At 40.1% G+C, this 13,648-nt stretch overlaps 1 protein-coding gene across 1 annotated transcript in view; it reads right to left on the minus strand.

Moving 5' to 3' along the window:
- LOC126470781 (uncharacterized) overlaps nt 1-13,648 on the minus strand; it is a 445,574-nt gene that overhangs the window by 396,153 nt on the left and 35,773 nt on the right. The gene's annotated exons all lie outside the window — the stretch shown is intronic.

Here is a 13,648-nt window from a genome sequence, read left to right on the forward strand (position 1 = left end):
ATTTAAAACAGTTCTCATTCTCGCCGCTGGCGGTAAAATTCCATCTGCCGTATGGTGCTGCCATCTCTGGGACGTATTGACAATGAACGCGGCCTCATTTTAAAACAATGCGCATGTTTCTATCTCTTTGCAGTCCAGAGAAAAAAAAATCGGAGGCCTTAGAACTTGAATGCACCTCGTAGTACCTCTGCTATGGCTACTTCACAGCTGTAGGGGCTAAAAAGTATTATTATTAATATTATTATTATTATAGCGATGGTCACATACATATCTTTGTCAATTTCTGTTAGTTCAGAAATAAGGAGTCGAGCAATCACGTGATTTACAAACTGTGGACTTAAGTATAGTACACACATTTTAATTTGGTTGATTTTAAATGGAGGTGCTGGGTGTGCGTGAGGCAAGTTTGCTAGGCAGAGGAATGGTGCAAAGGACGCATGTTTTGCAATAAGTCTCTAGGCTCTATGCGGATAGCTTTTCTTTCTGAGAAGAAACTGTAGGTAGTACTCACAATGAACTGAGTACTGCTTCATCATTCTATAAAAAAACTTTCTTAGAAATAAGCAATAGCAATTGTCAATCTTACTCATTAGTTCATGGTTTAATAAAACACCTGCAAAAACCAAATGTCATTCTAATGTTGATGATGGTGGGGGAAGAACTGACCATAATACATTCACATCTTAATTTCTGGGTTTTTAATTTTTCGAAAAACTGAAGTTATCTTGCACACGAGTTTCTGTCTTTCCTATAAACTACTATAGATGAGCGTTAACAAGCCGTTTCACTGACACGACCTAGTTGTGACATTAAATTCACTTTGGTTTTATAGTTATAATATGTACTGTATTTTACTGTAGTAATTCTTTCCTTCTTAATACCCTAGCATTGCTCATATGTGCCCCAAGAATAACAACTTCGTCAACGGCTATTACACGGCAGAGCTTCCCTCTCAACTTTCGTGAAGTTACTGCAAGATGGACTCAATCTGCATCTTGATTTGATAAAACTGGGGATCTAGATACGATATTAGTCTGAATATATTTTAACGAGACAAACGCATTAGAAAACACGGTTACTTTATTATTAGACAGCATTGTATCGGACATGTTTAAATAACTATGGCTCTGATCTGAAGGAAGGCATTGCTATGTTTTTTGGTCTATCGAACTTAACCTTCTGTCAGCTAGCGCCTACCACAGAATCCATTTCCATAGTTAAGCACGTAGAACTTGCACTTTGACACGAGCGTTAGGAAACACACTGGCAGTGTGCGCACACGGTAAGTTATCTCCGATCTACTAAATATAGCACATGCATTCTGATGTAAACTACGCAGTTCTAGGTATATTGTTCAGCAGCTACAATTTCATATATTAATATCACACAGTATCACAGATCTCAGAAAGGTTGAGAAGTACTTCACTAGTTGACGGCCCTCGACGGGTTCCTAGCCGTCAACCGCCGCGGGAATTGACATCTGACGCCCTGCCTTTACGGCAGCGATATGGAAGAAAGATTAGTTTTGTGACATGCTATGCAAGTTTCGTTACAAAATCGACTGTACGAGTGGTGCCAGGAAGAATGCGAGCGTTATGATAAATGAACTGCAATGTCCGCAAAATGAGAAAATAGCGCGCAAGGGGGAAGAGAAACACTTCAATTACAACACAGTAGAGAGTATTTCCTCCAATGCCTCGTCGAGAAAAGAATCGCGAGATTTAATACTCCGATTATATTTAAATGGACGATGTGATTAGACATTAGAGTACTGGTCAAAGTGACAAATCAGAATTTTCTTCAGCAGTGTTTCAAACAATGCACATCGAAACAGAATGGATGCTAAACACAAAAAGACTGCGACAGTGAGTCAATAAACAAGTTGACTCTAGCCGTTCTGAAAGAGAGTAACAGATGCGATATAGTAATATATAAAATTACAGTAGGTGAACAATACACTTAGAACTGCGTAGTTTACATCAGAATGCATGTCCTATATTTATCGGATACAACTTACTGTGTGCGTACATCGTCCAGTGTGTTACGTAATGTCCGTGTCGAAGCGATAGTTTCATGTATTAAGCCATGGAAATGGGTTCTGTGGTAATCGCTAGCAGGCAGAAGGGTAAGTTCGATAAATTGGAAACCATGACAGTGACTGGCTTCAGATCAAGGCCATAGTTATTTTAACAGGTCACATATAATGCTAAATGGCTCTAAGCACTATGGGACTTAACATCTGAGGTCATCAGTCCCCGAGACTTAGAACTACTTAAACCTAAGGACATCACACACATCCATGTCCGAGGCATGATTCGAACCTGCGACCGTAGCAGCAGCGTGGTTCCGGACTGAAGCGCCTAGAACGGCTCGGCCATAGCGGCAGGCACATCTAATGCTGTCTAATAAGAAAGTAACCGTGCTTTCTAACGTGACTGCCTCGATTAGAAGATATTTCGACCAATATCGTATCTAGATTCCCAGTTTTATCAAACCAAGAAGAAGATTAAATATGGGTGAATTCAGCGGAACAGGACATTCTTAAGAGAATCCATCTTGCAGTAACTTCACGAAAGTTGAGAAGGAAGTTCTGCCATTTAATAGCCGTTAATGAAGTTCTGATTCTTAGAACACATATGAGCAGTGCTTCGATAGTAAGAAGAAATGAATTACGACAGTAAAATACAGGGCATATTATAACTAGAAAGTCACAGAGAATTTAATATCACAAGTAGGACACTCAGCTACAGCCGCTTGTTAGCACTCACCTATAGCCATTTATAGGGAAGACAGAAACTCGTGTACAAGATTACTTCCGTTTTCCGAAAAATTAAAAATCGTCGAATTATGATCGGGATGAAATATGGCCACTTATGATATAGTTCCTTACTTACCACATTTTCTGTCAATGACGTAATGTCAAAAGTATCTTCAAACCCTATTTAACATCAAATTATAAACAATGAAAGAACAAATTCTATACGAGCAATCTTGTAGTGTAGCAACGTGGAACCCAATTTAGCGCTGTTGTAACTAATTTCTGAGTGAGAAACATCCAACAAGGGCCACTTCAGGCGTCCAAGAACAAAAGCAGTTGTCACATTTTAGAAACCTGTTGACGAACCTTTGATAGATGGCTTCATGGACAAAAGATGCTCTATGATTGTGGAAGGTGGTTGTATAAAATCGCAGGAAATCAGCAGAATGAATCAGTCGTGAGTTAAACAAGACTTATCAGCAGCCCAGTTAGCATAATGACTGTGCGTAGGGATTAAAAAAAGAATCGGATACAATGGTCGAGCAGTTCCTCATAAGCCACCCATTTCTGTAGCTTGAGGCGTCGTAAAGAGCGATGCCACTGGACAGTGGATCACTGGAAACGAGGTATTTGGTAATGCGATGGAAGGGTTTAGGTTTGGCGAATACCCGAAGAACGTTACCTGCCATTATGTGTAGTGCCAACAGTGAAGTACGGCGGCGGCGGAGGAGGAGGAGGAGGAGGAGGAGGAGGGGGAGGAGGTGGTGGTACGGTATGGAGGTGTCTTTCATAGCTAGGGTGTGGTTTCTTGGTGCGCTTAACTAAATGGTATCTGTGGAAGGTTATGAAAACATTTTACAGCATTCTGCACTGTGTACAGTAGAGGAACAGTCCAGAGACGATGGCTGCATCAGTGTGACAATGCACTCTGTCATAAAGCAGCATCTGTGAGGCAACGGTTTGTGGATAATGAAATTCCTGAAATGGACTTGCCTGCCCTAAGTCCCAGCCTCAATGGCACCCCTCTGGGATGAGTTAGAACGTCCATCTCGTTCCACACGCAAGCGTTAAAATTCATTATCATCTCTGGTTTCGGCACCTGAGGAGGCCGTCATTAGCATGGTATTAGTCGCGGTGATCCTAGACTCCTCCAAAACGCAACCTGACCGGTTTTAATTTCAGAGACTCACCTTTCTGTCATGGGTTCAAGCTTGTTGAGGACATTTCTTCGCAATTCACGCTAATTTCGTACTTCTCCACGATTTTTGCGTTTTAAAACAAATATACTTCGTGTATTCAACCCAGAAAGCGTATATTTTGCTAATTATGGTCTTCCTTATGCAGTTTTTTTTTTTGCTGAATCACCCGTAAAGCGCCCACATTCCACATCAACTTCACTGTTATTACTACGCAGCTAAAAATTATAGACTTCTTACTTACAGCTGCAATGCATAAAATAAACAAATCGTGTATGCATTTTTGCGAAATTTGCACACTTCACGCGAACTGAGTCCTGACAACAAGTTTTGCTAATTCTACAGTTATGAATCACTGGACAAATTAAGACAATAATTTCTCTCAAGCACACTTGCAATGTTAATCACCTGAAAATCTGATCACATAAAAACTGACGCGTTCCTGAAGAACCGGCTTCCGCCTCCGTAGACACACAACCACAAGAATGAGAACGAAAGCTTTTATCTGTTAAGCTTGCACTTCGAAAATGAGTTGAATGAGAATGAAAACTTTTATATGTTACATATTCTGATTCTTGTGATAGGTGTGTGACTGAAGAAGGAAGCATGCACTTCGAAAACGAGTCTGTTTTAGTGTGATCAGATGTTAAGTTAGTTAAAGTCATGAGTATGCTTGAGCCGAATCTTTCCCTTAAATTTAATAAATGTTTAAGTTGTGCCCACCTAGCAATTTCTTGAGCATCAATCGTTCGCGTTTAGGTCAGTATTCTGGAAGTGACTTTGGGACCGTCATCTTGTGGGCTACTAACATCGCACGGACGCTAGTTCAGAAACATATGGCCTTATCACGTAATCATTATATAGACACAACGTACAATTTCCTAAAGAGTGAAATCAAATCGACAGACAACGCTTGCAGAGCTACTACTAAATGTAAGCCGGGACAGCCTGCCAGAACTCTCCCGGAAGGACGTACTAACAGGGCCAATCAAATTAGTACACGTATGGGCGGTTAGGTTGCAAGCGAAATACATTGTTTCTCACGGGCTGGACCCATCTGCGACGCAACAGTAGAATCTCCAAATTTCAAGCCTCACGCTCCAGTAATTAAGGCACTCGTGGTCGATTTTCAGTTCAGTTGTGTTGTGATCGATAGCAACTTTTTCGAAAAACTGTAAGACTTTACGGCTCAGAGTGTTTTCTTTGAGGTTAAATTACTGTTGGACAGTAGTACTTATGTTCACACTATATCACATGGTTATTTAGGAGCACCTGGGAAGAGAGAGGCGTTAAAATTGGTTGTGATATGTGGTTGTTATTTTGAAAGTAGCAGACTCGTAAAATAACCCAGTCAATGAAGACTAAAACTGTCGTGTGAAGCCGGCCGGAGTGGCCGAGCGGTTCTAGGTGCTACAGTCTGGAACCGCTACGGTCGCAGGTTCCAATCCTGCCTCGGGCATGGATGTGTGTGATGTCCTTAGGTTAGTTAGGTTTAAGTAGTTCTAAGTTCTAGGGGACTTATGACCTCAGAAGTTAAGTCCCATAGTGCTCAGAGCCATTTGAACCATTTTTTTGTCGTGTGAAGAAAAAATTTGCGTAGTTGGAAATTTTTGTACACTGCTAGGAGTGAGTATAATGAATAAAGCACTAAAAATCCTGGTCGGTGGGGTAAGAGCCTTTAAACGTGAAATGTTTTTCTTGACTCTCTCGAAAACCGCGGCTTCTAACGAAAATGTTGCCAAGTATAAAATTAAACTACATTACATTTCCTAGAAAAAATCTCCTATTTATTTTCCTCTAGGACTAATAGTTTCCGCATTGTAGGTGGTGGAAAAATTGCAGATTATTATAACTGGTGCTTTAATGATGAAGTTAATGTATATTGTTAAATAACGTGGCTGAAAAATATATTTTAAATCTTTGTATCACATGTCAGTGCAGTAAAAATATATTAAGGAATAAATTGTGTTCTGAAGGTGTAACAACAGGATGGAAAGGTAGAAGTAGAGGTTAAAAGCGTGAGGGAAGGTAGGTCGCTGTATAGTATTCATGCAATTCCCTTCTTCATAGGTCTGCCAAATGAAGGGCGAGCACGTAAATCCCCATTCTCTCTACCGCACTATGTGACAAAAAACAACCACATGGTGTTTCACAAAACGACACTTCCGAAGCACGCTTTATGAATCACTAGCGGCGCTGTACGCAGACAAGTCTGGGTGTTTATTTTCCACAAAGTGAGTTAACAGTAAACGGAATATAGATATGAATCACTAATAATATTAACGCGAGAAAGAATATGGACGGAATCTACTTAAATTTCTACAACTAAAGGAATACTGGTTCTAAGTCGTCTTGTACGGCAGCTGTAGTGTTTTTCCGCGAAAGGCAACTTCGCTTTCAGTTTACAGACTAAACTTGTTTAGCGTTTCCTGTCCGGTTCTCTGTGCATGTACCAAACGTCAAATTGGCATAAAGAGTACAACATGCTTCGCTATGAAATTTCTTTGGATTTCAGTGCAACCGCATAAATCAAGGCAAAATTAAGCAGCGAATTTCTCATTCAGAAATCGCATTTGAATGTTGATAGACTGTGAGAATATTGTGTTATACCTCGTATACGAAGGAGACACGTGTATCCCGACCAGCATTTGTTGGAATTAGACAGCGGTATGAGTGTGGCCTAAGAAAACTGCAGTTTGTTGGTACGCTATATTGCTGCTCGCGTTAGTCGGGATCGCACAACTGCCTCGGCAAATATAGAATCGATGGGTTCAGGAGGGTCATAATCAACGACATGCAGGATCTCAACGGCTGCACGCGCCTACGCCCAAGAAGGCACAGACATATTGTTCGCTCGGCCGTGCAGGACCGTAAAGCCAGGTTACGACCTCGGGGCAGGAAATGGCTTTGTTTGCAACCACGCGCACAGCGCAACGACGTCTGGAACACCGCAGACTGCCAGCACAGCGACCATTATCGCGGCTCCCCTTGATGCGGTAGGACAGGGAGGTGCGCTGACTGGTGCGCACGACTGCGGACACAGAAATGCGCCACGTCGTGTATTCGAACTGGTCCTGACTCTGCCGTGCAGGCATCACATGTAATCACATCTGGTTCGCATAATCAATTATTTGGACAACAGGTGTTACTGGTAAATTTCTGACGAGCTAAGTTCGGTGGCTGCGTAACATCTTCGAAGTTTCTGTAACGATATTTTTCAGCAAGATACCGTAAGATTACATGTTGCCTGTGTTGTCCCGAACTACCACGATACAGAGAGTGTTCGACTACTGCCCTGGCCAGCATGCTCTCCAGTTGTCTCACTAAATGAAAACAAATCTGATCGTGGATTGTCCAGTGAGTGGCACACCGCCATTCGCCAGCTGCTACTGTTGATAACTGTCGCATAATTTGAGGTGGCAAGTAATGATGTATTAGTATATGTCATCTAAACTCAAGAGTCGATGCCTAGCTGGGTTGCAACATTTGCTGCTCACAGAGGTGGCAGCTTCGTGTACTCAGTTTCGTACTCTGTATATAGGGGTCACTTCCAAATTTAATTATGTAATCTTCCCACCATACTTTGTGTCTACAAGCGAAATTTAGTATTTGTTATCCATCCTGCTGTTTAAATTTTAATGGCCAGCGGTCTACTTCTGCACAAGCGGTCAGTCCCAAACCTTCTAGAAAGACGGTCACATCGAACACGGAGGACCAAGCATTAACAAAGGCCATCATCGAAATCATAATAGCCATACACATGTTCGCTAAATAAAATCTAAGGAGCACTGCAATTACAACTTAGGAAAAGCTTCGCTCTGTGTCGGACAGAGCGGTGAAACGAATTAAGTCAGTACTAAAGGAGCTGAAATAGAAGTGGCGAACGGCAGGAGAAAAGAGAGCGACATTCGGTATATGGAATGTGAATGTCATTAGATATAAAAAGATAAGTAAAACATTTCTTAGCGGATCACGAAATAGACGTTGTCCTTGTCCCAGAGTCGCATTCAAGATCCTGCGACCGCTTTAATCCGCAAAAGATTACAAGTTACCGGTCACACTGGCCTAACCAATGTAGGTGGCAAAACAGATTTTATACAGAATTCCATAACGTAAGACCAGTAATTACGTCTCCACTGCAAGAAATGAAAGCCATGGCGATTAAAATCAACTTGCCAAATTAGTATAGAACGAGTCTGTCTAATCCCCAACAGAGAGCTTATTGAAGATGATCCACAAGGAATTTTCTATATGCTGTACAACGGTGTCACTGGTGGTGACCCAGGTACGAAGCTTCCTTAATATGGGCCTCGAGTCGCAAAACCAAACGGCATTAGGAATGGGAGACGCTCTGCAACGTGTGATATGGGGACCAGAAGAGCCTACTCGCATTCAGGTGATGGCGGCAGAACACAGAGCGAGTGTAGAGTCTGCTCACAAAGTCCTGAACGAAGGATCCCTAGTTCTGGATCGGTTGAAGCTGTTAGAAGTTTGTCGACTTCGAGCCGCGATATTTTTGCTTCTGGCCACAGCCAACATTGGCAGTCTGAAAATACGGTACTTGTGTGTACCCATGTAAGAAGATACTGTCGTGGTGCGTCTAACCAAAAAGCACATGTTTAGTAAAGTGGCATCTCGTGAACAAATGTGGTGGGCGTGCTGTTCTCTTGATCGCAAAATTGAAGAGCGGGGTTGCGCGCGCGTGAGAGGAGGGGACGAAGTGGGAGTGTCTGTGGGGGGTGGGGGATGAAGCAGTTACGGCACTAGCCCCAACATGTGTTTTGTGACCGTCATTTGCTATGGTAAAAAAAGTCATGCCACCTTCCATAACGAGTAGAACAAACTGTAAAAAACTGACTTGCTTAACGAAAGAAGTTTCGGACAATGAGTCTTTTGTGGTTTTTACAGTTTCTGATAACCATTTCAAAAACCACCATCTGACCTAGATCGGCCTCTTTGGCTACTATGAATGGCCAATACGTCACACGCTCTTCTTTGATCTACTCCTTTGTAAGGTAAAAGCTTCGACAATGCGGTATTCAGCTGTCTTGGTCGTGATGCACCTTGCGCCACAATTATTGATCCTCGTACAACCGCTGCGGTCTTCGCAACGACGTTGTGAGTTATTAATTATAATTCTGATTTGTTATCGTTAACTAATACGCTCTCTAGTTTGTAAATTAGCAGTACTGCCCACAAAAATGATTTTACAAGCAAATCTAGTGTGAGTCAACGGCACTTTTTTCCGGAATTGAACTAAAATTGTGCAACTACATTTTTATAGCAAACTTTCTTTGAAGTTTCTTGAACTGCAAAAACATTTTCAGTTCATTTCGTCGGCAGGAATATCGAACGGTAAATTCTTGTATCAGATGACATCATTTTGGAAAAAAAAAATTACAAAACACACACTCTGGGAATTAGAACTACTTTTTAAATTACCGGTTTATAGACCGACTGTTGCAATTGGGTATTTGAATGTTTTCTGGAAATTGTCTTAAATGGTTAATTATGTAATTTTATGCCCCAAAAATGTTTTTTTCCTCTTGAATTTCAGTACTCTTTTATAAAATCGAAAATGAAATTCAAATAATTTGAGAGTCCACTAAAACGTTCCATTCGAGTCATGTGATGCTACTGGTTAGCTCGCTGCTCCTACTATCGTAACACTAATTCACAGTGAATGTCTTGTTTTAGAATTTACGTTTCGTAAAATGGGTTACAAATGGTGTGTGGTACCAAACTGTACAAATAGATCTATAAAAACTCCGGAAAAGTTGTTTTTGAGTGTTCCAGAGAATGAGAAGATGCGTAAAATGTGGTTGCACTGTACCCGCAGATTGCCACCATGTCGACCCACAAGTTCAGTAACTTTATTAAAAATGTGTTGCACTGTTAACATAAATTTACCTCCGAGATAGGCTTTCCCACTGTTACTAGGAAGTATAGCGTCACTGGACGAAATTAAACTCTTAGCGAAAATGTTCGTTTTGCCCAACGTCACCTAAATTATTCGACAGATCAATTTTCGGGGCGGTAAACCATCGAATTGTATAATATGATGTCCACAGAACGCTGGTTCGAATCTAACCCGAAAGGATATTTCAACTTATTTGTCAAACGGCTCGACAATCCTTTCATATGAAAACCAAATCACAATTACAAAATTTCACGACACCGATCGAAAACAGAATATAATTGTGTTTTCCTTGCTGTTTACATGAGCTTACATTTGTAATCGCTATTCAAGCACGCAAAATTCAAAAGGTTATTTCCTAGTTAATGTTACCACCCACGTTTTACTTTATCAGAAATAATGCTTTCATCTTCGTACTATCCAGCTAGGATCCTCACTGTTTAAACTTTTGAAGTTTCATCATCTTACATAACGATGAAGAAAGTCTGCTTCAGACACTGACGTCAGTTCACAGTCACAAACATCACAGCTCTTACGTTTTGTGTTACCTGCATGCTGCAGACGCTTTATATCTCTCCGTATAGAAAACCTCATCGTACTACATCACGTTGTACTGTGGGCGTGTGGTGATATCCTCAATATAAGCAATGCTTCGAAAAATGGGAATTGTTTGTTCGCAAAGTGAAGGCATTGATCTTCTGTCGTCCATTCTTCAGACTGAGATTAATGTGAAGCTATTATAAATCCCATCATCGAAACAAGTGCTACCATCAGTTCTTACTAACGATATGTTCATATTTAGCGAAGAACTTTATATGATCTTTTCAGGATTCAAACACGTGACCTTTTCATCTGCAGTCATTCGCGCTAATCGTTGCGCCTCGGAGCTCCCGCTGTGGGTAACTCTGCTGAGTGTCTTCTGTAAAGGAAATCAGCACTAAGATTTGCCAAGAATAATTTTATTGTGCTTTGGGTCGTAGCTCATGACTGACAGTCGACAACCTAGTTACAATATACCAACCCATTTGCAAAAGTTCTATAATTCCTTAGTTTTGAGCGAGTTTTATAATGTTGCAGGAAGCAAGGAAAAGAATTTCCGTCTTTGCACATATCGCCGCTCTAAATGGGTGGAGCATAAGCGCATAAACCTTCGCAATGTATCCTCTATCAGTGTTCACGAAATTCCTTTCTAATTTTACTTAAAAGTTGTAAATGCGTCTTCCAAACTAAATAGCTAAACTGTTTGTAGAAACCTCACAACTTCGGCTAACACTACTATATCACACGCAAGCTTCGTCATACTCCTAGTCTGTGATGCCACCAGAGCTTAAGCCAATAATAGAGCGTTTTCGATCACGTGACTCTATTTAATTACTTTCAAGCTTTAATCACATAAAAATAAAACATTTTATGAGAATATTGACCGCAAATGCTATTTGAGTGTGATAATAACAATAACAACAGTCTAAGCCCCATTTTTAACGGAGGAAAATCGCCTATTTATTGCATAACACTTCAAAAATAGTGTTTAAACATGTGATATTTTACATGTATGTAAAAATACAATGGGATATAAAAATTAGATAGAGACACATACGTCATTTATGTTAAAAGATACTTTTTTAAAAGTAGTTACGAGATTTTAAACGTTGTTGTAGTTTGTGGAGTTTCTGGGGTTTAGCAATTTTTTTGAGCATTTGACAGTTAAGGAATATTACTTTTCTTGGAAGCACAAACAAATAGTGAAGAAACTAACAGCAGCACCGTTTGGGCAGCCATACTTGTACCTTTCAAAATTGTTTGAGGTACTGGGAATAGAACCTGGTCGCCAGAGGACTTGTCCGCTACACTAATCTCTACACTGCAGGGATGGTCATAAATAGTCGCCGAAATTGAAAATAATAACCACACTACTGAGGATGCCAGAAGTAATGTACAATGAATGGTACACAAGCTCTGAATCACAATATCGATTTTTTAAACACATTCAAAATAAACGACAAATTTTTTATACTCATTTTGGCAACAAATTACACATACAGAATTTATTTTGAGAAACAATTATAAATCGGCAGATATACTTCAAACAGGCACTCGCACATTAGTTGAATTCTTCGTTCCTGAGTTATGCACAAAAATTTCCCTATGACGTCGTCATAAAACAAGGACTTTCTAATCAGAGTGATAAGGGCATGCTTCACTATAATCATTTCTGTTTCATCTGAACGCAGTCTCTTCACTCTCTGTTTAAAGTTTGCATCTGAGTTTTCAGTCACAGAAGATTTCTAAAAAATAACGAAAATGTGTTTCCTGTCAAATTGCAGTTGTTCTGAATTTCCTTAATCGTCTTGCTGCAATAAATGACATCATAGTTTTTCATCTGCAGTACGTTATACGAGACATCTAAAACATCTAAACACCTTAGAAAACTGACTGAAAATTGTCCAGGAAAACCAAAAAGCCCTGATACGTAACCTCTGCATCGCTGCGCCAATAATCACCATTATCCAGAACACTGTCAAAGAATTGTAACAATTCTAAACTGTGTTCCTTAACTGTGTGGGCCAGTCTGGATGAGAAATTCCACCTACAGAGTGGATGATCAAACTTGAAAAACAAATTTCCTGAGACTTCCAGATATGGGGAGCAAGATGGCATCATAAGAAGTCCCTGATAAATTGACGTTGAGGAGGGAGAGGGAAAGGGGAGGGCAACGGGCATCTCACAATGACTTTTGTTTATCTCGACTGAGATATACTGTCCATAAGCAGTAATTTGATAGCTGTTTTTAAACATCGATAATTTATATGGAATAATATTCATATAATTAACACAATTTTAAATATTAAGTATTTTAAAATTTGTGGTATACAAAACTCAATGAAACTATTTTACAATGCTAGGTTAAATAATCAGGATTCCCTGAGATCCTATGAAATTTCTGAATTTCCCTTACATTTCTCTGATTATTCCAGGTAAAGTGTTTCCTGAGGATTTCAGGTATTTCAGAAGAATCGCCACCCTGACCTCGTTGGGGCGAGTGATGGCAACTTTCTTTGAACGAATTCCTGTAATGCGCAAGTAAAGCAAAAGACTTGGGAAAAAATGAAAAAGGACCACTCAAAGTTTCGAAAAATATTTTAAATTCTTTTATATTAGAGACGCTTTGTTGCCAAAGCAAATATAATAAATGGGCGTAGCTGTGGGTGGAGGGAGTTTTCGTATATCTTTATAAAGCCTTACTCTGCAGACCATTAATATGACCGCTCATTATTGATGCCAACCAACATATCCGCGATGGTAAATTCATCAACTGTGTGTTCAGCATGAGCAAACAAACAATTGGTTATTCTGTCAGTACTGACATCTGTATAACCAACGAATCTTTCATTCACAAAGCCTTCAGACACACAGCGCAGGACTCTTGACAGTTGCGATTTTCATAATATGTGAAAAGTTTCGTCAAGCATTAAGGCTACAAAGTCTGCCAATTGTATTTCTTGTTTCAGGGATTGCTCGACTACTTCAGAAATGGCTTTAATAATGTCATTTTATTTAGTTGCGAAAGTTCGTCGAAATGCTGTAGACGTACTCAAGTGCACATGTAACAAGGAGTCATAGTTTTTCAATATATTTAGTAATTCCAGTTAATTTCCTGTGTTAATAGAAGCATCTCATTCATTACGTCCTCGAAATACGATCTCCTGTTTAGCTAAACAACACACTGCAAAAATGACTTTTTATTTGTTTGTCGTGATAGGTAATACTCCTTCGCTG

The sequence above is a fragment of the Schistocerca serialis genome, chromosome 3 (genome assembly GCF_023864345.2).
Source record: "Schistocerca serialis cubense isolate TAMUIC-IGC-003099 chromosome 3, iqSchSeri2.2, whole genome shotgun sequence".
Lineage (NCBI taxonomy): Eukaryota > Metazoa > Arthropoda > Insecta > Orthoptera > Acrididae > Schistocerca > Schistocerca serialis.